General features: G+C 37.0%; 1 protein-coding gene and 1 non-coding gene across 11 annotated transcripts in view; both read left to right on the plus strand.

Moving 5' to 3' along the window:
• Positions 1–25,296, plus strand: part of LOC138693211 (uncharacterized) — a 693,974-nt gene that overhangs the window by 333,801 nt on the left and 334,877 nt on the right. For 8 of the 10 annotated variants that reach the window (XR_011330247.1, XR_011330245.1, XR_011330246.1 and 5 more), the window contains exon 3: positions 14,075–14,208. The exons of the other annotated variants lie outside the window; for them this stretch is intronic. The gene's annotated coding sequence lies outside the window, so the exon portion shown is untranslated. The remainder of the gene's footprint in view (positions 1–14,074; positions 14,209–25,296) is intronic. 10 annotated transcript variants of the gene reach the window in all.
• TRNAS-GCU (transfer RNA serine (anticodon GCU)) lies at positions 4,943–5,016 on the plus strand. Its single transcript has one exon. It is a non-coding gene; the product is annotated as a tRNA-Ser (tRNA).

Consider the following 25,296-nt stretch of genomic DNA (forward strand, 5'->3'; position numbering starts at 1 on the left):
CTATGTTCGTATGTTTCTGCACATTTTTAAAGACCCATTGGTGAACTGGTTTTACCAACATAAAATATGATAAATTGAATTACTGTCTGATGTTACCCCTGCGCCCGAAATATCCCCACTTTACGGTACCATGTAAGTTAGTGTTCAATTTTAACCAATTTGTACAGTATGCTGCTGATATATATATATATATATATATATATATATATATAGTATTTAAGAGGTTTTAATGTAGCCTATTTTCCCCGCAAATAGAGATTTAAAAAATAAAATCATCACTTATTTAAGATTTCTCTCAGTTTTTTAATTGAATATTGTTTAATTAACACAATGAAGAGAGTTTTACTTTCACGAAAGTACTTAGAAACATTCTTACACTCTCCTAATTTTATTCACAGGTCAAATCAGCAGGATAAAAAATTCCTGTATGTGCTAGATTTTTCAGAAAACTATTCAGCATTGGTCAAACACGTGTAAATACAATTTCAAAGGGCATTGCATCTGGTAAGGGAGTAATTGACAAAAGAGGAGGTGACCATAAGGTTGGGAAGTATGAAGCCAGAAGGAAGGAAGGAAGTCGTTAAATTCATATGAAAATTAAAAGGGACAGAGAGTCATTATAACAGAAGTAAATCTCAGAGACTTTACTTATCTTCTGACTTGAGCATAAACAAGCTTTTCAAAATGTACATCAACACTGTAGCATCCAATTTGAAAGTGAAGAAACCGTTTTTTACCAAAATTTTCAATACAAAATTCAATTTAGGGTTTGGCACACCTGCTAGTGACAAATGCAGCTACTGCCTTAGAATGCGCCATGAGATACAAAATGCTGAAGATGGTAACAAAAAGCAGCAGTTAATGTTAGAACTTCGTGCTCACAGATTAAGAGCAAAGGCATTTTATACGTTAATGAAACAGAAACCGCATGGAAGTCTATCCTTTGCTTTTGATTTACAACAAGTTCAGGCTCTTCCAAAGCTCAATATAGGCGAAGCATATTATGCCCATCAGATAAAATTTTATCGTTTTTGTGTAACCAATGTAGAGGCTACAGAACCGGCTTTCTATGTCTGGAACGAAACACAAGCTGGAAGAGGGCCACAAGAAATTTCTTCTGCTGTTACAGATTTTCTGTCAAATACAAACTTTGATGAAGCCACCTAGGCTACTCTTCGACTCTTTGCCGATGGATGTGGTGGCCAAAATAAAAACCAACACTTAATACATTCAGTTGCATTTTGGCTCATCAAGAGATCTCCGCCAAATCTGAAAGAAGTGTGTTTCTTCTTCCCTGTTCGTGGACATTCTTTCTTACCCGCGGACAGAGTTTTTGGGCGCCTTGAGAAAAAACTACGTACAATTCCTGAAATTGTGACTCCAGAAAAATATAAGTAAATTTACAACGATGTAGGAAAAACCAGGGATATAGGGAAAGATTGGAAATTAAACAATTATAAAGAATTGTCAAAGGTTTGGAAAAAGAGAGAAGGCATAAGTGAAATGAAGAGAATTATTTTGAAGAAATCTAAATTGGCTGGAAAAAACAACAAAGAAGATGTCACGTTCAAAACAGAAATCCACTATAACATTGACGATCCCTCAAAATCGTTCACAACATTAGTTAACGTGGGTATAAGGTCCATGCTGTAGGCGAGGTCTCTGAACTCCCATTAACTAGTAGAGTAAAGGTAGAAAAAAGGGAAGATGTGAAAAAGTTGCTCAGATTAAGATTCGGCGAAGACTGGATTTTGCAAGAAGAGCTGAACTTCTTCAAAGAAGCAATGGATCTGCCGCAAGCAACATAACGTGTTGACGAAGAACACACCTGTGATTGTTTACATGAAGAGCCCGGATTTTGTAATTTGTAATCACAGGACAGTAACAATGGTTTAAAAATATATGGTGTATCATTAACTTCATAATATAAATAAATGCATTCCATTGTAATTTTGTGAACTTCCGTAATAATAAGTTTAGTAATAAATTTCAAATCTTTCTTTTAGGTACATAATTAGCTTAAGAACATTGATTTGACTCAAATTAACTCATCAAAATGTATATAGTCCAGTATTGCAAATCAAAACGTATAATGTCCAAAACATTATTGAGTTTTACAATGTAACCAGTGAATTAAAGATCTGCTGCAATATGGGATTTCATTCAGTAACTCTTCATCTAACTAACTGTAAAAAGTGCAACAGATTTCACTGGATACTTTTCCAGTAGACAGTTTTTCGCCTCTCCTAAAAAATTTATATTAATGGACAATATACGTTTTGATTAGTTGCTTCTCATATAAAAAAATATATGAATACGTGGAAACATGCAATACAACACTTGTTATAATAGCAAGTTAGTTTGGCAACTCGTCGTAAGATAATTTTCTATTTTGGATTTGAAAGATTTCAATTTTCGGCAGCCCTTGACTTCAGGCGGCAAAGAGTTCCAGTGATGATAGGTAACAACAGTGAAAGAAGAGGAATACAGAGATGTAGTGTGAAGTGGAATTTCTAGCGTTTTATCGCGTTGTGATCGAGTATTAATATAATAGCGAAGGAGAGTATGAAAACGGGCGAATAAATGAGAGGGGGATGAAGTGTGCATAAATCTTTATAAGAGGGGAAGCGAGTGCAGACTTTTCCTCTCATGTAACCTAAGCCATTGAGCCATGCTCGACATCGTAGCTGTTCATCTAGTACGTCACTTCGCCCGACAGAGTGCTCTCAGACGATACGTTATAGATAGCGCTACGAATTTCCTTCATTTTCTTTCCAAATTATCCTAGGGGCCGGTTGATTACGTTAGACGAAGAGAGAGGGAAAGCGAGTTTACTTGGCTACGCGCAGTGGTATGTAACTCACTTAGGAATCGGAGCTCGTATTGACAACATTACTCAGCAGCCAGGCCGTGTACCGACACCTTCATTCAGGCAATCGACGTGCACTCACGAAATAGAGCTCGAACTGTATTCTACACTGGTAACTTAAGTTCATCGTGATAGATTGTTCAAGAATAGTGTGGCATTATACTTCACTTGAGTATTTACGGATAATATGAAACCTTGTTTGATATATATCTTGGGATTTAGTGCGGCAACAAGTTGTATCAGATTTGTTATCATTGGAGTAGGCAAATTTGGGTTGTGATATTCTCATTTTTGGTTGTATGTGTTTGAGATATTGTGGTGGATCGTGTATGGCAATCACTCGCTGATGATACGTCTTGGGTTAAGTAATTGCGATTACGTGAAGTGATATAATTGTGATATGTGACGTTGTATTGTATTGGGGGATTACGTGATGAGATATAATTTGATATGTGAGATAGTATTGATGTTCCAAGACGGTTTGGGTGATAGCGTAGTGATTACGATCTCTTGGCTTACATCGTATTAGACGGTGTAATGAACTAGAATAGTATTTGCCTCATTTATCTATTCTAGTACTTGCTACTCCATTGGTTATTATTGGTTTCCACGCCGGTATTCAGGAATCGAGTGCATTGACTTTCCGTTGCTATTCAAACGATCATTGCTATTTGAAATTATCGTCGGTTACTTAACATATATCGTATCGCTCTCTCTCTTTCTCTTGGGGATTGTTTTATTGTAAAGTACAGAGATTGTTGTTAGTGCTATCTGCACAGTTTATGTGAGACATATGTGGAATTGGTAATTTATATTAGTGATCAGTCATGTGACGGTTTGTACTGGGTAAATTCTTTGTGTTATACTGAGTTCATGTGTACGTTGAGTTTGGTTAATCAGATTTTATATTATCTGTAATTGAATGGGTCATGTGTTATGAGTTAGTGTACTGACTGGGCGTTCATGTTGAGGTTTGTATCTAGTTGGATATACATATATATATATATATATATATATATATATATATATATATATTGAGAGAATGTTTCAATGACTAAATGATTAATAGGTACATTACGGTACATCTAAACGGGATAACTGTTTTATTCAGTTTCGCAGGTGGAATATTTAGGTCGTTGACATCAAGAATTAATCTACGGTTCGCGAACAGAATAGCCTGTGATTTACATGCGTTTCGGTTATGTCCAAATTGTTGAGACCACGAAGAGATGGAGTCAAGATCTTCATTAAGACCATTAATGCTGTCATTTGGTGCATCGGGACGGGTTCAAATATACAATTGAACGTCGTTTGCACATATTTGATATCTACAGTTCTTAAATAATTTAGAAATTCCATTTATATAAATAGAGATGAGCAAGGGGCCTAATACTGAACCCTGAGGAACTCCTGTGTCTACAATACTCCAGGATGAGAAACGGTTATTAGATATGACACGTGTCTGGCAGTCAGTAAGGTAGGAGGGCATCCAGGTGATAGCACTCTCAGAAAGATGTAGCGTTTGTAGTTTAGTAAATAGTAGGTCGAAGTCAAGAGAATCAATAGTCCAATAAAACTAGTACAGGAGCATGTTGTTTATCCATGGCTGCGTGTATGTCCTCAGTAACATTCAACAAAGTAGTAGAAGTTCTGAATCCTGATTGTAAAGGGACTAAAAGATTGAATTCGATTAGATAGTCTAACAACTATGCAAATCTGACTTTCAGGTAGTAGCTCCCTGTAAAGCAGGTTTCAATAATTTCAAGGAAAAATTGTTCCGGGGCCGGGTATCGATCCCGAGACCCTTCGCTTAACGCGCGAACGCTCCACCGACTGAGCTACCCCAGGAACTATACACGACACCGTCACAATTTTCCCTTTATATCCACACAACTCACATGAGCTGACAAGACGCCAGAACTCAACTATGAGTGCACACAAATGCTGTTAACAGAAAGCCACAATTCAAGTCACACAGCATTCGTGTGCACTCAGAGTTGAGTTCTGGCGTCTTGTCATCTCATGTGAGTTCTGTGGATATAAAGGAAAAATTGTGACGGTTTCGTGTATAGTTCCTGGGGTAGCTCAGTCGGTAGAGCATTCGCGCGCTAAGCGAAGGGTCCCGGGATCGATACCCGGCCCCGGAACAATTTCTCCTTGAAATTATTCAAGTCTGATAACTGCTTATGAATGATGTGTTCCAGGTCTTTAGGTAAAACAGGAAGAATGGAGATTGGCCTATAGTCTTTGGCAGAAGTACGTGAATTTGCTTTAGGAAGTGGATGTACTAAAGCTGTTTTCCAGCGTTGCGGATAAGCAGACGTGATAATTGAAGAATTGAAAATATGGGTTATTACGGGAAGCACGACATCGACTAACTTATTGATAAAGGCTATGCTTATGTTATCAGTGCCTTGTGCTTTAGATTTAATTCTTACACTCCTTACTTCAGAATCAGTAATGTACGAGAAGAAAAATTTTTCGCGACAAGGAGGATTGCTAGGAGAGTATTAATTGTATTTAGTTTTTACTTTTTTTCAGGTCGTATAATGGGAGGTGAGGTAAAGTATTCATTGAATTTATAAAGTGGTATGTTTATAACTTTAGCTTCTGATGCTTTCTTCCCTATTCCCATATCACAAAAGACAACGCGGGGGAATGGATGGGTCGGCGAGAACTCAGTGCGTGTTGGCATTTAGCATTCCTAATGTTTTTTTTTTTTTTTGTGATTCTGTTTCTAAGTTTTTTATGGTTGTTAAAGTTTTCGGGAGATTTGTTGTCTGTACTTCCGGAAAGCAGCGTCACGTGACGTTATAAGGTTACGAATATTGTCATTTTGCCATGGGACGGGTCGGTGGGTGGTAGTCTCTTCTTTTAAGGTGCATGTTTGTCGAATATTGCATTACCATGTCATTAAATGTTGCAACTTTCTCGTCAACTCTGATTAAATTAAAAATGGTATATAATTGTATTTGTAGGGCATCAGAAGTCTGTTGGTCGTTGTCAATGCGTGTTAGATCTCTATAAGTAATTACCTTAGCTGCAGTTTTCGGGCATTGAAGTGAGTACTCGACAAAAATAAGATCATAACCATCTATTCCTCGCACTGGTAACTGTCCTGAAGTTAGAATTCTATCAGGATTATTCGTAATGATTAGCTGAATTATAGTACCGGACGTAGGTGTGTGGTGAGTAGGACTGAGTGGAGGATTTCTTAGATTGAAAGTTTCAAACAAATTACGGAGTTACCACCTATGTAGCCACTCGTCAGATCGTAAAGGTGATTGACTTGATCGGTGGGCGCAATGGAAGCTAAGTGCATAGGGCAATAAATTACTTAGAATAAAGAATTTATATGTTCAGTAACAAGCAATATAATTGACTGAATGAAATCTTTAGACACAATACAAATGAGAAAATGCGGTATCAAAAACAATAATAAAGTTAACATAAAAGAATAACAAATGATTACAAAGAAATCTGAAAAAAAAAAAAAACAATAAAGATATGTGTAATAACACATTTAAGTAGCCTATTACAAATAATTCCATCCTATCCCGCGTGCTATCTCTAGTATGTGATACAATCAGAATTGACATCATTCCCATAAAATATTTCAATCAATTTAGCAATATCGCTTCATACATGCCATAGGAAATATTCCATTCAAGTTCCAACTTGAGTGCACACAAATCCCTATTGCAGAAAGCAATATTCGGGACGCCAATACAAAATTAGCTTGATACAGAATTCAAGCAGAGATGGAATATAAATCCCACTATTATGTTTATTTAAATTTAAATTTATTTATTTAAATTCAAATATACAGAATAAAGAAATATAATTAGAAAATAAACAAAGAGAAATACAAATAAAATAATACAAGCAATATAAAAAGAAGATACAGTAGTATTAACAAAATTTGAGACCAAATGAGCGGCGCTCGTGCTCGGTCGCAGTTCAGATATAATATTAAAATAAAAAATAATAATAACAATATAAATAAATAAGTAAAATAAAATAGGAACTAAAATATAATTACAGCGGCAATGAAATTATATAATATAATATTAACACTAGAGAAGAATAATATCGCACGTGAAAAGTAGGACTAATATATATGTAACAATTAATTATTTATATAATAAATTAGAACATCAAAATAAAACTCCAAACCTACATTCGCATTATATACCAGCACACTTATAATAATTAGGACAGAGGGAGAGGGAAAGAGAAACACTATATCAAAAATGAACTAGGCAAGAAGATCAATTTAACGTTACTGATCTTAGTAGTTGGAATACGATAGCAATAACTTATCAATCACAAAACTCCCAAATGAACAATCAAATACTAGAATACGACATTCTCTAAACTCGGATGTATAACCCATACCATCCGTTATTAATTAACTTCCAAACTCGCGTATCCTAATACACGCAAACGCATAGCCTAACTTGCGAATTCAATTCCAAAATCCCATAGGAGAACCTCAATATAACAAAACAAATATGACGAAGTATAATTCGCCCAAAGCATAGTGTAACTTTTATTCAACAATATGTGACTTTATTTGCCCGTCAACAATGGTTATTCCACTCAACACAAAACAGAGTATTCATTAATGCACTCCACCGAACGACAATGACAATTCACGTGTATTATTGAGAAGAACAACAATGTATTCATAATTTAAACTAATGTTCACAAAGTACTATTTACAAAACAAAACTGCCAGCTCTCAGTTCCCAGTCCGTTCCCCTTGGCTAGTTCTTCTAGCTCACTCACTCAAATTCACGGTACGTCGATCCCAAAGCCTTCCAGATAACAGTTCACTGCACTTCGAACCGAAGACTTTCAGATACAGTTCACTGCACTTCGAACCCAAGACTTCCGGATACACCTCACTCGTCTGGACGCAGCCACAGTAGCGGACCTACTCAAGTTCACTGCACAGCGAACTCTGGTTCACCTTGCTTGAAGACTAGCTAGCTCTCTCACAGCTGACAAACTAAACTGACTGACTCCCTCAAACACTAGCCTCCTTTTATTCATTAAATCACACGTTCTCGAATCTTCGGTTCGCGTGGCTTTGCGAAACGTCGACAGGATTACGTTCCTAGAGGCTACCCCTGCTTTCTCCGCTCAGTCGCAGTCGCTTTTCTTTCCCCCTCACTTCGCACCGCTGCGGCTAGCGTCACGTAGTTTTCCTTCTCGCCTCGCACCGCGTCCCAGTGCCAACCGAAGCTCGAGCCTCGCCTTTCTGCGCCCTCCCTTCTGCCGAACGCGCGGCGACTCCCGAGGCAACCAGAATCTTCGAGCACGGTTGCCACAGTACCTCCCGAAATGTTAAAAACAATTCAAGCATAAACTGATCTCATTAGTATACACGGAAGTAACTCGCTACGTAACAAACATAGCTCAATGGTGAAAAAAAACTGCACAAGGTTAATAAGTAACAAATATAAAGGAACAATCTTGCTTGCATAAATCGCCGCCCCAATGGAACTTTACTAATTCCATACAATCAGGACACAACTCTCCTGAATATTCGAATGTCCAAGCACCGAGCAATATGTACTAACAATTCAATGTTGTCACGACGAAACAAGTTTCTCAAGTCAGTTAGCAAACTGCGAGCAGCTATAAGGAAAACATTTTCTCCTCCCTCTCTCCAGAGCAACATATAACGCGGCGAGATTGGAAACATGAAGGGAGAGGCCGCTAATTGCAAGATGGTGTCGAGGCGAAACGAAGACGTGATGAAGTAGACATTAGCACGGTCGAGATGTGGATACACTGCTCAATCTCCCACAATGCGATGGATTTCAATCGGTGTCCCACAACGGTTGAAATTCCCCATGGACGTCGGGGCAACACTGGAGCTCCGTTATGCCACGCTGCCCTGCCGCGGGAAATAACCAGTCTCCATCATCCGGATGATCAGCTCAAACATAAATAGGCCATATTATTATTATTATTATTATATTATTATTATTATTATTATTATTATTACTACTACTACTACTACTACTACTACTACTACTACTACTACTACTACTACTACTACTACTACTACTCAGGGTAGCGTATAGGCCTGTATGAATGCGAGCACGGAGCGGGTAGCATGATATCCTTTTGAACATAGATCACTGTTGAGAATTGGGTGAAATGAGTAGAACATCTGCTGGTGAATTTTCCCAGAGATACGAGGCGTGTTCTTAAAGTAAGTTCCAAAAAAGTTGTATTAAGTAAGCGGGAAGATATTTACAAACCATTTTTGCTGAATTGTATTCCCCACACTTCAATTATTTCTCAACAAATTTTCCACCATTATTGAGGCATTAATCGAGTCGTGGCACAAGTCTTTCTATCCCCTCATTGTAGAATTGAGCTGTGTGTGGCCGAGCGTTATCATGAAGCAACACAAATCCGTCGGTCAGCATCTCACGTCTCTTGTTCTGAATTGCGCGACGGAGCTTCAAGGTCTGACAATAGGTTTCTCTATTAATGGTTTCACCCCGAGAAAAGAATTAGATGAGTAGGACTTCTCTTCTGTCCCAAAAAACAGTGCACATGATCTTGCGTGTTGACATGGTTTGTTTGAATTTCTTTTTCCTTGGCTATGCGGTGTGCCTCCATTCCATGGACTGTTGCTTCGATTCAGGTGTCATGTGAGACACCCAAGTCTCGTCACCTGACACGTTATGGTCAAGAAACTCATCGCCTTGCTCACTGTAACGTGTGAGAAAGCTCAATGCACTGGAAGCTCGTTTGGTTTTGTGTTCCTCGATGAGCAACTTGAGTACCCATCGTGAGCACAATTTTCAATATCGTAATCGATCTGTCACAGTTTTGTAGAGAACACTCCGCGACATTTGTGGAAAATTCAAGGAAAGCGAAGAAATTGTGAACCTCCTGTCCTCATGAATTTTTTCATCTACAGCACGCACCAAGTCGCCATTGATCAAAGATGGCCGACCGGTACGCTGCTCGTCATGCACAGAAACGCGGCCCTCGTTGAACTTCCTAACCCATCTCCTGACCATTCCATCACTAATGGCATCATTACCATACACCTCACAAAGTTGACGATGAATGTCAGCTGGTTTGATGTTTCTCGCATTCAAGAAACGGATAACAGACCGCATCTCACAGCCGGCAGGGTACTCGACCACTTTAAACATTTCAACCGATCACAACTAACCACACACACGAACTGAAGCTCCGAAATTACATGCACAGCTTGCCTGAGGAGTGAAGAAGAAAACACGCATGCGCAAAATAACGATTGCAGCGATGCGACGGCTATAATTGAAAACGGAACTTACTTTAAGAACACGTCTTATCACAGAGATGTCTTAGACGGTTCGCTAACGGTCATCAGGTGCAGGCAATCACCGAATCCTTACAGATATTTCCAAGAAAACGTTCTCCGATTGACACGTAAAGGGAAAGAAAATGTGAAATTAGGATTAAAGTTGAATGAAATTTGTAATGTTAAGGAAAACGGACAATCTCAGAAAATAGTTATCATATTTAGATTTTGTCCACCATAAGTATAACCTGAGACAGAAAGTAGCCTACGAATTTCGGTAAAGTATGATATAAATTAACGCTCAGATTGCTAAATTTGTCATTCGAAAATTAGTAGCAACAATTTAATTTGGAATAAAAACTTATTTACACACTACTTAAAGTAATCTCCTCCAGTGTCACGTACCTATAACCACAACTATGGGAAATACAGATGCCATCCACAGCATCACTTTTCTCTAAACTTCTAATTGACTGCTCTATGGCTGTTACGATGGTCTGTCTATTTATAAAGTCTACCTCTCTTAGTGGTTCTTTCATCCTAGGGAAAAAGTCGTAGTCGCAGGAAAAGGCCTTAGAATTTCCCAGTTCCATCTGTTAAGTAAATCAACAGCTTGGGCAGCCACGTGACAACGCACCATGAAAGACCAAACGTACCAGAAAGACCCCAGCCCCTTGGATGACGACTGAAATACGTAGCCTGATGTCCGAACGCGACTTAGCCTATAGGAAATACACCCGCAATAAAAACGACGAATATTTTAACTTATGTAAACACCTATAAGAAACAGAACGACTCCACTAATAAGAAACGCTAAACTCAAATACTCCTACAAACTTATAGAGCCCAACACAACCCTTCCGAGTTATGGAAAAATCTGAAGGCTATTGGACTTGGAAGGGCTAGTGAACAAGCAGACATATCCATCCCACTTGACCGATTGAACGAACACTTTGGAAAGGACCCGACCTTAAACAACACAACGAAACAAGACACAGTTTTGCCTGACTCAGCTCCCCCAACTCGAGACAAATTCTATTTTACTGACGTCACTCCTATTGACGTAATGAAAGCCATCCGAGGCATCAAGACGAAAGCTCAAGGGCCAGACAACATTAGCATATAACTCATACAGAAAATACAAGACATAGTACCTACAATTGCACACATATTCAATAGTTCCTTAATCACTTCAACTTTCCCTAAAATATGGAAGCAAGCTTTCGTTCTTCCTCTTCCAAAAGTCAAAGTTCCCACCGACCCGAACGACTATAGACCAATCAGTATCCTGCCAGCCATATCAAAAGCACTGGAAAGAATCGTACACAGACAAATTACTAACTACATGAACGAACACAAACTATTCGAAAAGTATCAGTCAGGTTTCAGAGTTGGACACAACACAAGCACTGCTCTACTTAAAGTGACAGAAGACATTCGTGAAGCAATCGACTCTAATAAAGTAACAATACTAACACTTCTTGACCTTAGCAAAGCTTTCAACTCTGTAAATTTTGACCTGCTCACCCATAAATTGAGAAATCTGCATTTGTCAGAGACTGCTGTGAGTTGGTTCGAATCCTACTTACGGGAAAGACAACAATGTGTTGTATCCGGGAATCGGAGCTCCTCCTGGCTTAACATAACATCACGTATACCACAGGGTTCGGTACTCGGACCATTGTTGTTCACAATATATGTCAATGATATTACATCTCATGTAAGGCATTGTAACTATCACTTGTATGCTGACGACCTTCAATGCTACATCTCTTCCCGCTTAGATCGAATAATGACGCTATAGATAAATTGAACGAAGACATTGACTCGATTGTGACATGGACAAAGAAATTCCATCTTAATATCAATCACGGAAAGACACAAGCAATCATATTAGGACACAAACGGCAAACCGACGTTGTAAAGCACCTCGACATGTCCCCTGTTAAAGTAAGTATAGTGCATATCCCTTTCACTTCTTCGGTAAAAAAAATCTTGGCATTCACATGGATAATAATCTCAACTGGGACATGCAAATCACAGAAACCTGCAGAAAAGTATATTCTATTATCCATGTGCTAAAAAGGATAAAATAAATGTTCATCTTCCCTCTTGCTTAAAAAAGTCCCTTGTGCAGACACTTGTATTTCCCTATTTTGACTATGCTGACATTTTACTGACTGACCTTGCCAGCGACAACAAAACGAAACTTCAACGCGCTCATAATTTGTGTGTAAGTTTTGTAAGCAATGTTCGTAAATATGATCACATTACCCCACCCCTGGAAGCAATAGGTTGGCTGAAACTAGATAAGAAAAGAAATTTACATTCACTTCTCTTTCTCTTCGAGATCTTGAACTCTTCTATTCCTTCGTACCTGTCGTCTCGCTTCACTTACCTTTCTTCCCACCACAATCTGAACACACGCTCTCGCCATGAAACAATACTAACAATACCATCCCATCGCACCTCCTCATACTCATCCTCTTTCACAATAGCCCTGCCAAGACTCTGCCTGACGACCTTATCTCTTCCAGGTTAAATAAATAAATACTAAATACTAAATACTAATACCATTCTCAACCACAATAGGATGGCTATTCAAGAGGTTTTGGAGCCTCCGGCGCATTGCTGGCTGTAAACAGTATTTCAATAAGTGACTGTAATATGCAACATCCACCTACATTCCAATTGGAATAGAATGAGTAATTAATGCATCTTCATAATCATAAAAAACAATAAACACAACTTGAGTGTATCCCGCTCTTGTCCATATTTTTTGGCCTTAGGCGCTGCAGGTAAGTTTTAATTATTACAGTCACTTCATATGCAGTATACTAAACGCGATTATTACTCTATAACTTATTGGTAACACATATCAGGCACCACTCCAACTCATACTGCCAGCTTACATTATCACTGGTAGGGAAGCTGAGTATTTCCGCAGTGTTGTCACTAATTTTCGAAAGACCTGTCTAATTTTCTGTAGAACGCTCTAACCTAGAGCCTTCACTAGCGCCAATTTGAAACACCCAGTGGCGAAACTAGGTGACATACGGAGTGTTTCTGGTTCTAGTTGACGGAAATTCTATTAACGAAACTCGCCAGCACATAACAACGTCATGGTGACAATCGAAGGAGCCATAACTAGCGTGATATATCCGAGACTGAAAATTAATTCGTAAATGTTCCTTCCACTCATCTCGCCTCCTCCTTCGAGATCCGGGTATGGTATAAATTCACTGGAACTTCCGTCAACACCCTCAGTGTACTTAACTTACAAAAATTCAATATTAGAATGGCGGTGTTGTAAAAATCTGGTCGAGATTTGTATTGAAATACGAATTTCCGGCATCCTTAATACAGAAAACTATTGTTTTTGGCATGCTGTGTTTTCTCTTGTCTACTAAAAATATTTGTATTCTGTGTTTTTATGTTAATTTAACCTGGAATAATGCTCGTGAAGTATAATAATAATAATAATAATAATAATAATAATAATAATAATAATAATAATGCAAATACAACACAAAACAACGGTTTATTCAAAAGTGTCTATACAACCATTCCTCTTTCAGTAACATTAAATGAAATGTCCATATGTCTACGTTCTACGTTCTAAAACATCAGTTAAAAAAATTAAATAGCTTATTATCTTCTTAAGGAACAGTGAGAGCAGTGTTAAAATAATACAGGTTTTTACCGACAAAATTTGTAGAAAAGACCTGCTTTACGCCAAATTTGCTGACAGAGATAGGGTCTTTCAAAAGATAATTATTCACAGAGGCTTTGAACGTTTTTAAGGTAATGCATTTGCTGAGAAGTTGTCCATGATACAATGTGTGTCAAAAGTAAACTTACATTTGTTCTTTCTCTATTTGCAGATAAAGAGTAGTGCCGGCGGGAGATTTCAGTGTGGACAGGATGTGGATTCTCAAAGAGTACTTACTGGAAGAACGGAAACATGAAGACAGTGTGTCATGTTGGCAAGAAACATTCAACAGACTTCCTCCAAATAGTACGGTCATTTTACTAATACGTAATAAGTTCGACTTTACGGGATCTGTTCAAAATACCGGCAAAATGGACCACTCCCGCTTAGTGTACGTACCGGAAGACGAGATATTTTTGTAGGCATTTCGACGGACCCAAGTAGTAACACTGTAACTCACTTCTTTTAGGGTATGGAGTTATCATATCCACTGAATCGGGAATGTGTTTATCTTTCATCTGACACATGAGAAATAGCATATTTCAGTAATTGAAAATTTCTAGTTATTCTAGTTAACAGACTTCCTCCAAATAGTCTGGACATTTTCCTAATACGTAATAAGTTCAACTTTACGGGGTCTGTTCAAAATACCGGCAAAATGGACCACTCCCGGTTAGTGTACGTACCGGAAGACGAGATATTTTTGTAGGCATTTCGACGGATCCAAGTAGTAACACTGTAACTCACTTCTTTTAGGGTATTGAGTTATCATATCCACTGAATCGGGAATGCGTTTATCTTTCATCTGACACATGAGAAATAGCATATTTTAGTAATTGAAAATTTCTAGTTATTCACTTGTTTCGTTATATTGTAACTCATTAGATTCTATTTAATTCGAATATGAACATTGTATCTGGAATTACGTTTATACTGCATGGACGAAAATGAGTTGTCACACTGCTCAAACAGCTTACATTAAACGCGACTTTGTTTGTCACTACAGCTCTAATTCAAGGTGTAAAAATTCTGCGAAGACACTATTGTTATTATTGGGCCTTTGCATAAGTTCGTAGCGTTTTTTCATAAGATTGTTAAACACATCAGATACACATAAGAGAGAAGTTAATCATCAGCAATTACTATTTACAACAGTCTACTAACGCTGGAGTAGTTTTTCGATTCCACGCCTATAGAAATCGCGTGGTTTTGAGTTAAAGAAGTCGTCAAGCCATGCTTGGAGTGCATTTTCATCCGGAAAGGAAGTTCCTTGGAGGTTGTTGGATAAAGATCGGAAAAGGAGAAAATATGAGGGCGCAAGATCAGGTGAATAAGGTGGGTGCCGAATGACTTCCCAAACCAACTCCTGGATAGTGTTTTGTGACAGGTTGGCAGAGTGCGGACAGGCGTTATTGTGGAACAGCATCACTTCATGAAGTGTTGTTGATTGTTTTTCTTGGATTGCGAGTGCAAGACGTCTCATTTGGTGGCAATAAGTGTCGGCAGTGATGGTTACACCTCGCAGAAGCAATTCGTAGTACAGAACACCCTCCCAGTTCACCAGATGCAAAATATTACCTTTTGTAATGCGGGATGGTCTTTGTACGGGGAGTTGTTTTTTTGTTTTTTTTTTTTCTGGCTCAACCATTCATTTCTTTTCCTTATGTTAGCATAAATACACCATTTCTCGTCTGAATATTGGATAGGATGTTCTTCACGAGCCAATCGTTAACGAGCAAGCAAAAATGCACATATGACCACCCCTGAACTTTGTGGCTATGCTTAGAGCATGCGGTACCCATACACCTGATTTTTTTGGCTTGCCTATTGAATTCAAATGTCGCACGATGGCGAAATGTCACAGTACATCACATTTGCCAGTTCTCGGGTACACTGACGTGGATCATTGTGAATTAATGTGTTTAAACGGTCTTCATCAAACCCCGAAGATCTTCCTGAAGATGCAGTTTCTCTTATGTCAAAACGACCCTCCTTAAAACTAGAAAACCATTTTCTTGCCATGCTCTTTCCGATAGAATTATCCCCATACACGACGCAAATGTTTCTGGCCGCCTCCACTACTGTTGCCCCTTTATTGAACTCAAAAAGAAGAATATGTCGGATATGTTCCACTTTCTACACTTGACACTCCATTTCATAGCGTCTACGACTCCACTCACTGTCTGAAAAAATGAAAACTTCATTATGCAAACTCAAGCACAACAATTGAACTTCAAATAAAAGACGGCAATCGATAAATAAACCCATAGCAAACGAAGTACCAATACGGGAAACAAAAACGCAACGAATTTATGAACCAACCTAATAAGAATTAACAATATAGTGTTTCTGTAAATCAAAGTCATAAAGAAAATATGAATGCCTTCAGTCCTCGTTATATATGCAAGCTGCTCTCTCCAATGTGGATATAGGCTATAGGACGAACCGGCCAGAGCTAGACTCCTAACCGCACTCTTACATAACGACGCTATCATATGCGAAGGATTCGTTCCGCGCTTTTACGGTTAGTATTTCGTAATGATGTACTTGCAGAATTCGCAATTCAGGTTCGAAATGACGTCCTTGTGATATCTGGCCTGTTGCACATCTCCTGAAGACATGTCCAGCAAGTCGCCGCATTTCGTTCTCCGAAATGGCTGGAATTTCGTGCCAAATATTTTGTTTCAGTTCCTCAAGTGAATGTGGGCTTTTCGCGTAAACTTTACTTTAACCACTGAGATGGAACCATGCTTCGTCACTATAAAAAATTAAGGTGGAGTTAAGTAGTCAATCATACACTGACTGTTGGAACCACATGCAAAATCTAAATCTGCTCTGATAATAATCGGGTTACGTTAACCTCTGAACTACACGGATTTTGTAAGGTTTTAATTTTAATTGTTTCATACTTCTTATCAGTGAAGACTGTAACACCCCTACCTGCTGGGATAATAATGTAGGACTTCTCTCTAGTCAGTGGCCAATTTCATCTAACATCTTCTCAGTGAGAACACGCTTCACACATCTTAGTTTCTTATCCAATAGTGATCCAGTTGTACGAAATTTCTTCACTAAATTGTAAATCATTGCTTTAGAAGTCTTCGGCGAATAGGGATGGAAGTTTGTTATTACTGTTCTCGAAGATTGTGTTTTACAAAGTTGTAAATAAGCACTCATTGTTCAAGGCTATATTTCATAATTGACACACTAGTGCACTCTAAATGTACGGTATACCGCTGCACCCTCACTGTATGAGCGTGTTTACGTAACTAAATACGAAACGTATGCGAGTAAGAGATGTGACTGCCATAGAGCAGCAGTTACTATGCATGAGACTTTCCACTGACGCTGGTCTAGCCCTGGCTGACATTCTGTAGTACCTCCTGAAAAAGGAAATGAATATTGTCAATGACTACTACTGGGTGTTCATTTCAAACAGTGTCATGACGTCACTGTTATGAGTCAGCAATTTGAAGCGAGTTTCAGCTTTTATGTCAGAGAAGTTGCCTATTAATCAAGGCGCTCAATCTGAACTTGAGAACGTATATGGTATAACTTGAACGTCGTAGCAACAGATGGCGGTCTGTAAAGTCTGTGTGCTACCATAATCTCTTTCGAATTGTGTTTTGCGCGGGCAAGTCGTACGCAGGGTATTTGTTACCATCGGTTGCGTACGGCAACATTCCACAATACAAATCAAATGCTCCGTGTCCATGTTGACCGTCGAAGTTAATGTCAACAAATACGTAAGTGATCGTCTTAACCCTCTCCACATATCCCGACAGTAAGAGAAAACTCACCTCAGTACGTGTTTCCAATCAGTTCACATTTCTGTCATTACAGGCGTTACCGTACTTATCGGTAAGTACTCTTCAGAATGAACGCCGTACTTGCTAGGCTACTTCTCTGGTACATAGGTAATAGGCCTCTGCGGAAGTGTAGATCGACTAGCCACATGATGGCATATAGCGAGTCATGACACACTTTGAACTGAACACGCAGTATATACCCACACGTTCATCTCATTGCTGTTTATCGTTTAGCGCAGTTTTTGTTATTTATTTATTTATCTTATCTCAATTAGTGCTAATTTATAATGCACCAACTTAGAGTACGTTATTTGAATTACGTTACAGATATTACTATTATCAAATCTATGAGACCAGGTCTCTGGACCTGGGCTTGATTATCGGATCTGCCAATGGATTTGAATTATCCGTTGGTATATAGAGTCTGAGTGTTTGTGTATATGTAACACACTGTGTGTGTTTTTTTTCGAAAGTGTGCCTGCATTGACCCAATCCCTCAACCAGGAAGTCCCTTCATGTCCTTGCCTGTATCAGTGTGATGTAATGAAATTACAATAACTACTATACTGAAAAGTAAAAGAAGGTAGAATTAAGAAAGAAAGAAACAAAGAAATTCTAACCTTGGATAATTAATTATTTTTCATGAAATTTAATTAAGATATTAAGAATCGATTTAGACACTTAAATTGTTCCAAGTTAGGTTTTGTAGGTTAGGCTTATTTATTTTATGGGAAAAAAAGGAGGAAATCATAGTTGAGGCACTCAGAAGCAAAGTGATACAAGTGACATTTAGTAAGTTTTGAGATAGGTGACTTTGAAGTTGAAATGGAAATTAAAAAATCTGTTACAGGACTATGTTGCTGTAAATTTACAGTTGTGTATGTTGGTACCTATATATTTTAACTTCTAAATAGAAATTATCTATTCTATAACAGTTTATGTAAAATAGGGTGCTAAAGTCACTTGTTTTATTTTGCCACGAAAATATTTTTGTGGAAAAGTAATATAAGTGCAAGGGTTTTCAGTATTTTTATATTATTTAAAACAAGAACAAGGACATTGCTTACAACATTGAAACATTTCTGTCTTAACAGCACTTGAGCTTTCTTATCATCATATTGTAACAAAAAATGTGTCTGTATAACCGAAAGAATCAATCAATCTTCTTAAGGTATCCAGTTGTTTGCAGACAACATGAAGTCCACTATAGTCCACTGTAGTATTTTCAGTTCTTTTTCATAGTAAATTAGGGGCATTTTGATAGGTGTTCATTATATACGCCTGTTGCTAGTAGCCAGAGTTGGGGTGTAGTCAATATATACTGCAGGGCTGTGTCTTCTGCAACTAGTACTGATGATTTTAATTTACTTCTTTTGTGGTTTATGGATGGACAGTATAGAAGAATGTGTTCCAGATCTTCATCATGATTATTACACCACAGACAAATAGGATTATCAGAAATGTGAAATCGGTGTAGGTACAATTGAGTAAGAATGTGATCTGTTCTGGCTCTTATTAAAAATGTTTGAACATGTCTGGGCAAGTTTTTTATGAATTTGCAGGTCATTCGGTTTCTTTTTAACGGACTGTAAAATTTTTCTTTGTCAGAAGAGAGCCATTGTTGATCTATAAGTTTATAAAATGAAACTGTACTGAAGTAAAGGCATTGGATAGAGATATCACTTGAAGAGGTCTTTGTTGCAAATATGTTGCCTATTTCGCAACGTTATCGACTTTCTCGTTTCCAGGTAGACCGCAATGACTAGGTATCCATTGAAATTTTATTTTCTTTTGGAGTTTTTTTAGTTCACTTAGTTGTTTCTGAATTGGAATAATTCTATGTGCGTATAGGTGTGGTACATATTGGTTTATATTAAATATAGACCCGTTGGAGTCGGTAAGTATGCAAATAGATATTTTAGAAATTTGAGTAATACACTAAAGAGCAGCATCAATAGCTAGTAATTCAGTGTCAAGACTGGAGGAGGCTGAACATGGTATGAAGTAATTTTCTTCATATTTTGGAATACAATACCCTGCTCCTGATGTTCCATCATATAAGGTTTAGAGATTCATTTGTATAAATTTGAAGGTAATCCTTATATGTGCTGCAGAGTAGTTCCATGGCATCTAACTTAAGAATGTATGAAGGATCATTTTTGAAATGATTTCGTGGAATTTGTAGGCTATGTTCTGGAATTATCCATTTTCATGGAGGAATTTCATTTACAACTGGAGTTTTAGCAATGAGTGTGTCTGTAATATAGACTGGTATTTCTTCTTTGTTTATTTTGTAGAAATTACATAGAATATTATCTGACAGTTTCAAGAACATCTGAGATCTGGATGAGGCTTGCAATTTTAAATGTATTTTTAGATTCTTTTTTAATACATAGTGTCTGATTGGTTAAATATTATATTCAATTTCTAGGGCAACAGTTGATGTGGTTTTTGGTACTCCGAAAGAAGAGGGCTAAGAAAATTTCAAATTTTAAATGAAATTCAGCCTCAGTCGCTGTTCATTACGTCACTAGCCTCATCTAATGAAGGCACATCTGTCTCTGCTGAAACATCTATGTTTCTGTCATGAAGTGCATCTGTAGTGTTCCTACCGCGAATATTCCTTCAACTTCCTCTTCCACGCACTTTTCCACGTCCTACAGTCCTTATTATAGGCCCATCCTAATGCTTCAGGTCATCAAATAAAGAGTGATGTATGAGTGGGATGAATTTCGTTAGCTATTGCAAGTTGCTCCACTTAGCAAAAGTTATCCTTATTGTATAGATGGTCCAGCTCAATGTGTGCAGGCCTTCCACGAATATGTAATCTATTACCTCTCTCCATTATGGCAAATGAATTAGTCATACACAGAAGAAACGGAACAACAATATGTAAACAACGCACTTGTATTAGTTTGCCTCTCAGTCAAAACTCTGTATGCATTGTAATACAAGTATAAGGCCAACATGGAGCAGAACTGTAAGGAACTGCACTTATATTACTTTTTCTCTGAACAGAAGTGACGTTAAAGATTTAGAATATATACTTATCTCACTTTAAAAAAAAGTCACTTATATTACTTTGCTTCTGAGTGCCTCAGTTAGCATAATATTATATTTATTTTATTTAAATGTATCATGATGTAGAACTGACGTATTGAAATGGCCTTTATGTCTGATCATCTCACAGAGAGTGTTGAGTTCATTTTAGTAGGACTACAAAAGAAACTATTCCTCTTGTAGCATTACCATTTATAACTTATTAAAGCATGGAGAATACTAATATGTATGGCATGAAGATTTCTTAGTTGGTTATTTAACGACGCTGTATGAACTACTAGGTTATTTAGCGTCGATGAGATTGGTGACAGTGAGATGGTATTTGCCGAGATGAAGCGGAGGATTCGCCATAGATTACCTGACATTCATCGGAAAAATCCAACCATGTAATCAGCCTAAGCGGGGATGGAACCCGCTCCCGAGCGCAACTTCAAACCGGCAGGCAAGCGCCTTAACCGACTGAGCCACGCCGGTGGCTTGTCATGAAGAAGTAGGGTGGAAAGGGGGCAATAAAGATTCAAGTCGAAAAAAGAATTAAAGGATTTTTGTTTTCTGATAATTGCAGTGGAGAAAATCGGAGCTAAAATGTATAAGCCATGCACTCATTAATGGCCAAAAGTTCTCAATAAATATAGCACACAGATTCCTTCAGAAAGGTTACACTAAAACGAAAGCATAGTCGTATAGAGAAGGCCAGGAAAGGAAGTAGAGTCTCCAGTCATGACCAATGGATTATGCTGATTGCAACTGTGAATCTGAAAGGAAAAGCTTATACAGTGAAAGAAATTTCGCAAGAAGATATGTATGATCTGAAGGACCTTATGAAACTGGATAATCGGATCTCGTCGAGAAACACAGATGGCCATAATGTCAATTGGAATGATATGAAAGATGTTCAGGTAAAGGCAGAACTAATATTTATCAAAACTTAACATCTGAGTACAGAAGTAAGAATTATCAATTTGTACAGCAGATACCGTAGAGGAAAAACTAACAATTACGTTCTAAGAAAGGCATAAATTCAAAGCCATTACAATTTCTAAAGAAAAACATAAAAATTTACTGGATTTCTGCACTTCAGGACATATTCTTCCAGGCTATAGGCCTAAGTCATATTATGAAAACCATATTATATCAATAGAAAGTGAGACTGTTTTTATTTCTATTTAATTTCATCTCCGATAACATGTGAAGTTAACAAGTAAATATACCGATAACCTTACTAATACTTAATGAAATTTAATGTATTCCAAGTTATATTAAGAAAGTAATAATATGAAAGAAAATGAAATAGACCTAATTAAAATAGATTAAAAAATTATTTGTGTTTCTGATCACTTATTATAATTTCTACAATAATTAAAATTATAAGCAGATAGTGTTTATTTCCCTTATTAGACCCTATCAACATCAAACAAATGAGCCAACAATAGAAATGAAATCAAAATTAAACTAAGAAATCTTCTATACTAATAATCAGGGAAAGGATTTATATGTAAATACATATTTACTTATAAAGCTAATATAATTTATATTTTGCATTATCTTTATGTTTCACAATGTGTAGGGTTGAAAAATCCTACTTTTATTTTCCATATTTTTCCATATTTTTAGAGTTTAGTACATATTTTCGTTAATTTCCATATATTTTCCATATTTCATATAAAACAGTCCATATTATATTAGGTTTAACAATAAAACAAAACAAAATTCCATTAACTTTTAAAAATACATTTCAACAATAGAGATTTAAACACATGTTCAGTAATCCCTTTAACATCAGAGTTATTTGAAAATTAGCAGTCCTATCAACAATGGGAAAGTAAGTTACAAAACTGTATTAATTTAATTTAAAATTTTTAACAGACTTCAGTTGTGCAGCTCAACAGTTAAATGCCAGTCAGAGTACACATAGGTTCAGTTTTGTAAATCATACTATAAAGACGGTAAATATGCCAAAAGTACGTCATTCAGTCAATTTAAAATCAAAACTAACAAGTTACATTTCAGAATTTAAAGAAGATGGTTTATCAACTGACAATAAAATATTATTTTGTAATTTGTGTCAGTGTGCAGTATCATCTACACAAAAGTTCCTGGTGCAACAACACATTACAACTAGTAAACATCAGGCCAACAAACAACTAAATTCCAAGCAGAGACAATTGTTTTTAACACAACCAACAACATCGAATGTAAGATCTGAGTTTAACATCGACCTGTGCCGTTCTCTCATCTCTGCTGATATTCCTCTCTACAAACTAAAGAATAAGGTCTTCAGGGAATTCCTTGAAAAATATACTCAACATACAATCCCGGATGAGTCAACACTTAGGAAGACGTATGCTCCATCCATCTACGATGAGACAATACAGAAGATAAGAGATGAAACTAAAGATAGTTCAATTTGGGTTTCCATTGATGAGACTCCCGACAAAGAAGGTAGACTTGTTGGTAATGTAGTTATCGGTTTGTTAAGTGAACAATATTCTGAACGAATTCTTTTACATTGTGATGTTCTAGAAAAGTGCAATAACAAAACTATAGTTAAACTGTTCAACGAAGCTATGGGTATCCTGTGGCCAAAGGGTATTATGTACGATAATGTGTTATTCTTTATTAGCGATGCTGCCCCTTATATGGTCAAAGCTGGACAAGCATTATCTGTTGTATATCCTAAATTGACTCATTTTACTTGTGTGGCGCATGCATTTCATCGTGTGGCAGAAGTAGTCAGAGACAATTTCCCTAAAGTAGATTTGTTGATTTCATCAGTGAAAAAAGTATTTCTCAAAGCTCCCAGTAGAGTTAACGTGTTGGAAGAAATGTACCCTGAAATTCCATTGCCACCAAAGCCAATTTTAACTAGATGGGGTACATGGCTAGAAGCAGTTGAATATTATGCCGAACATATAGACTCTATTAACAATGTTCTCCTTGCATTGGACTCTGAAGATGCAGTCTCAATTGATACTGCGAAAACAGTTACCTGTGACATAAGTGTGAAGAATGACTTAGCTCACATTCAGCATACATTTTCATGCATCATAAAAACGCTCAAAAGTCTCCAAAATAGGCAACTTTCACTATCTGAAAGTTTTGAAATTATAAATAGTACTGTGGAACAACTGAATCGTGGTAGAGGTAAAGTTGCAGATGCAGTAAGAGCTAAGGTGGACACTGTACTTTCAAAAAACCCTGGATATGAAGAACTACAAAAGGTTGTTGCTGTGATGAGTGGTGAATCAACAGTGAAGATTAACTTGGACTTATCCCCAGCAGACATTGTGAAATTGAATTATGTACCAGTTACTTCTTGTGACGTCGAACGCTCTTTTAGTCAGTATAAATCTATCCTCAGAGACAATAGAAGAAGATTCACTTTTCAGCACTTGAAAGAAATGTTTGTAACCTATTGTTATGGTAACAGACAATAAAAATTGTGTTTTGTTGAAACTACATTGGAAGATAAGGTACGTCCATTATATTTTTTGTTTAGTTTGATTAAAATGTACCAATATTTAACGTACATAGTCATTTTTTTATAATTTTAAGTCCATATTTAATTCCATATTTTGGTAAAAATCCATATTTAATTCCATATTTTGGTAAAAATAACTACATATATATTTACATATTTCATATATTCTTAGTCCATATAAATCCGTTCCCTGCTAATAATAAATCTATAGCCGAAATTTTTCTGGTAATTTTCGATTTTCCAAAAATAATTGGTCCTAACACATATAACACTGCTTAACAATAACTTTGTTAAATAAATAATTTCGGGTGTTTCTTATGTATTTCCATCTGCTGATTCCAAAAATTGAAGTCAGACATTTTCCATCATACACCATTTTTTTTTATTTTGAAAATAAATTTGTTCCAGTTTATTAGTATTTGTGGTGTATAACATGCGATTAGAAGGCTTATTCAAATTTATATTTCATTACATTGTGTCAACAATTGACTTGTAAAATTTGGTATTGTTTTCTGTGAATTCACTAATAACAACAATGACATTTCCCAAACAAAACTGTGATTTAGAGGTAAATTTCCGAGATGAATAGAAGCTTTCTTCAAAGAAAGAAGCTAATTCTGTGCTCTCTTTCGTTGCCAATTGAATTGTGATAGAAGTGTATAATACCGTACCTAATAGTGCATTGTAAGGAGTAGTGTATAAGTGTATAATATATAACAAACATGTCTTGAAAGTGTCTTATTAATAGAAACAACTACTGTTAAGTGTGTTGTGAGCTCACTTTAAAATGGCAGTGGCAAAATTTTACTCCTCTAGTTAGAAGAGCTTATGACTGTTATTTTAACAACAAAATACACCAGAACAAGATATGAGCCCCGGAAATCTGGCGTACCATATGTGTAACACTACTAACTGACTGGTTAAAAGGATCCCGTCATATGCCTTTTGCAGTCCCTATGATATGGCACGAACCTAAGGATCATTTGACAGACTGCTACTTCTGTTTGACAAATATATCTGGAATAAGTTCGAAGTCCAAACACA

The sequence above is a fragment of the Periplaneta americana genome, chromosome 17 (genome assembly GCF_040183065.1).
Source record: "Periplaneta americana isolate PAMFEO1 chromosome 17, P.americana_PAMFEO1_priV1, whole genome shotgun sequence".
Classification (NCBI taxonomy): domain Eukaryota; kingdom Metazoa; phylum Arthropoda; class Insecta; order Blattodea; family Blattidae; genus Periplaneta; species Periplaneta americana.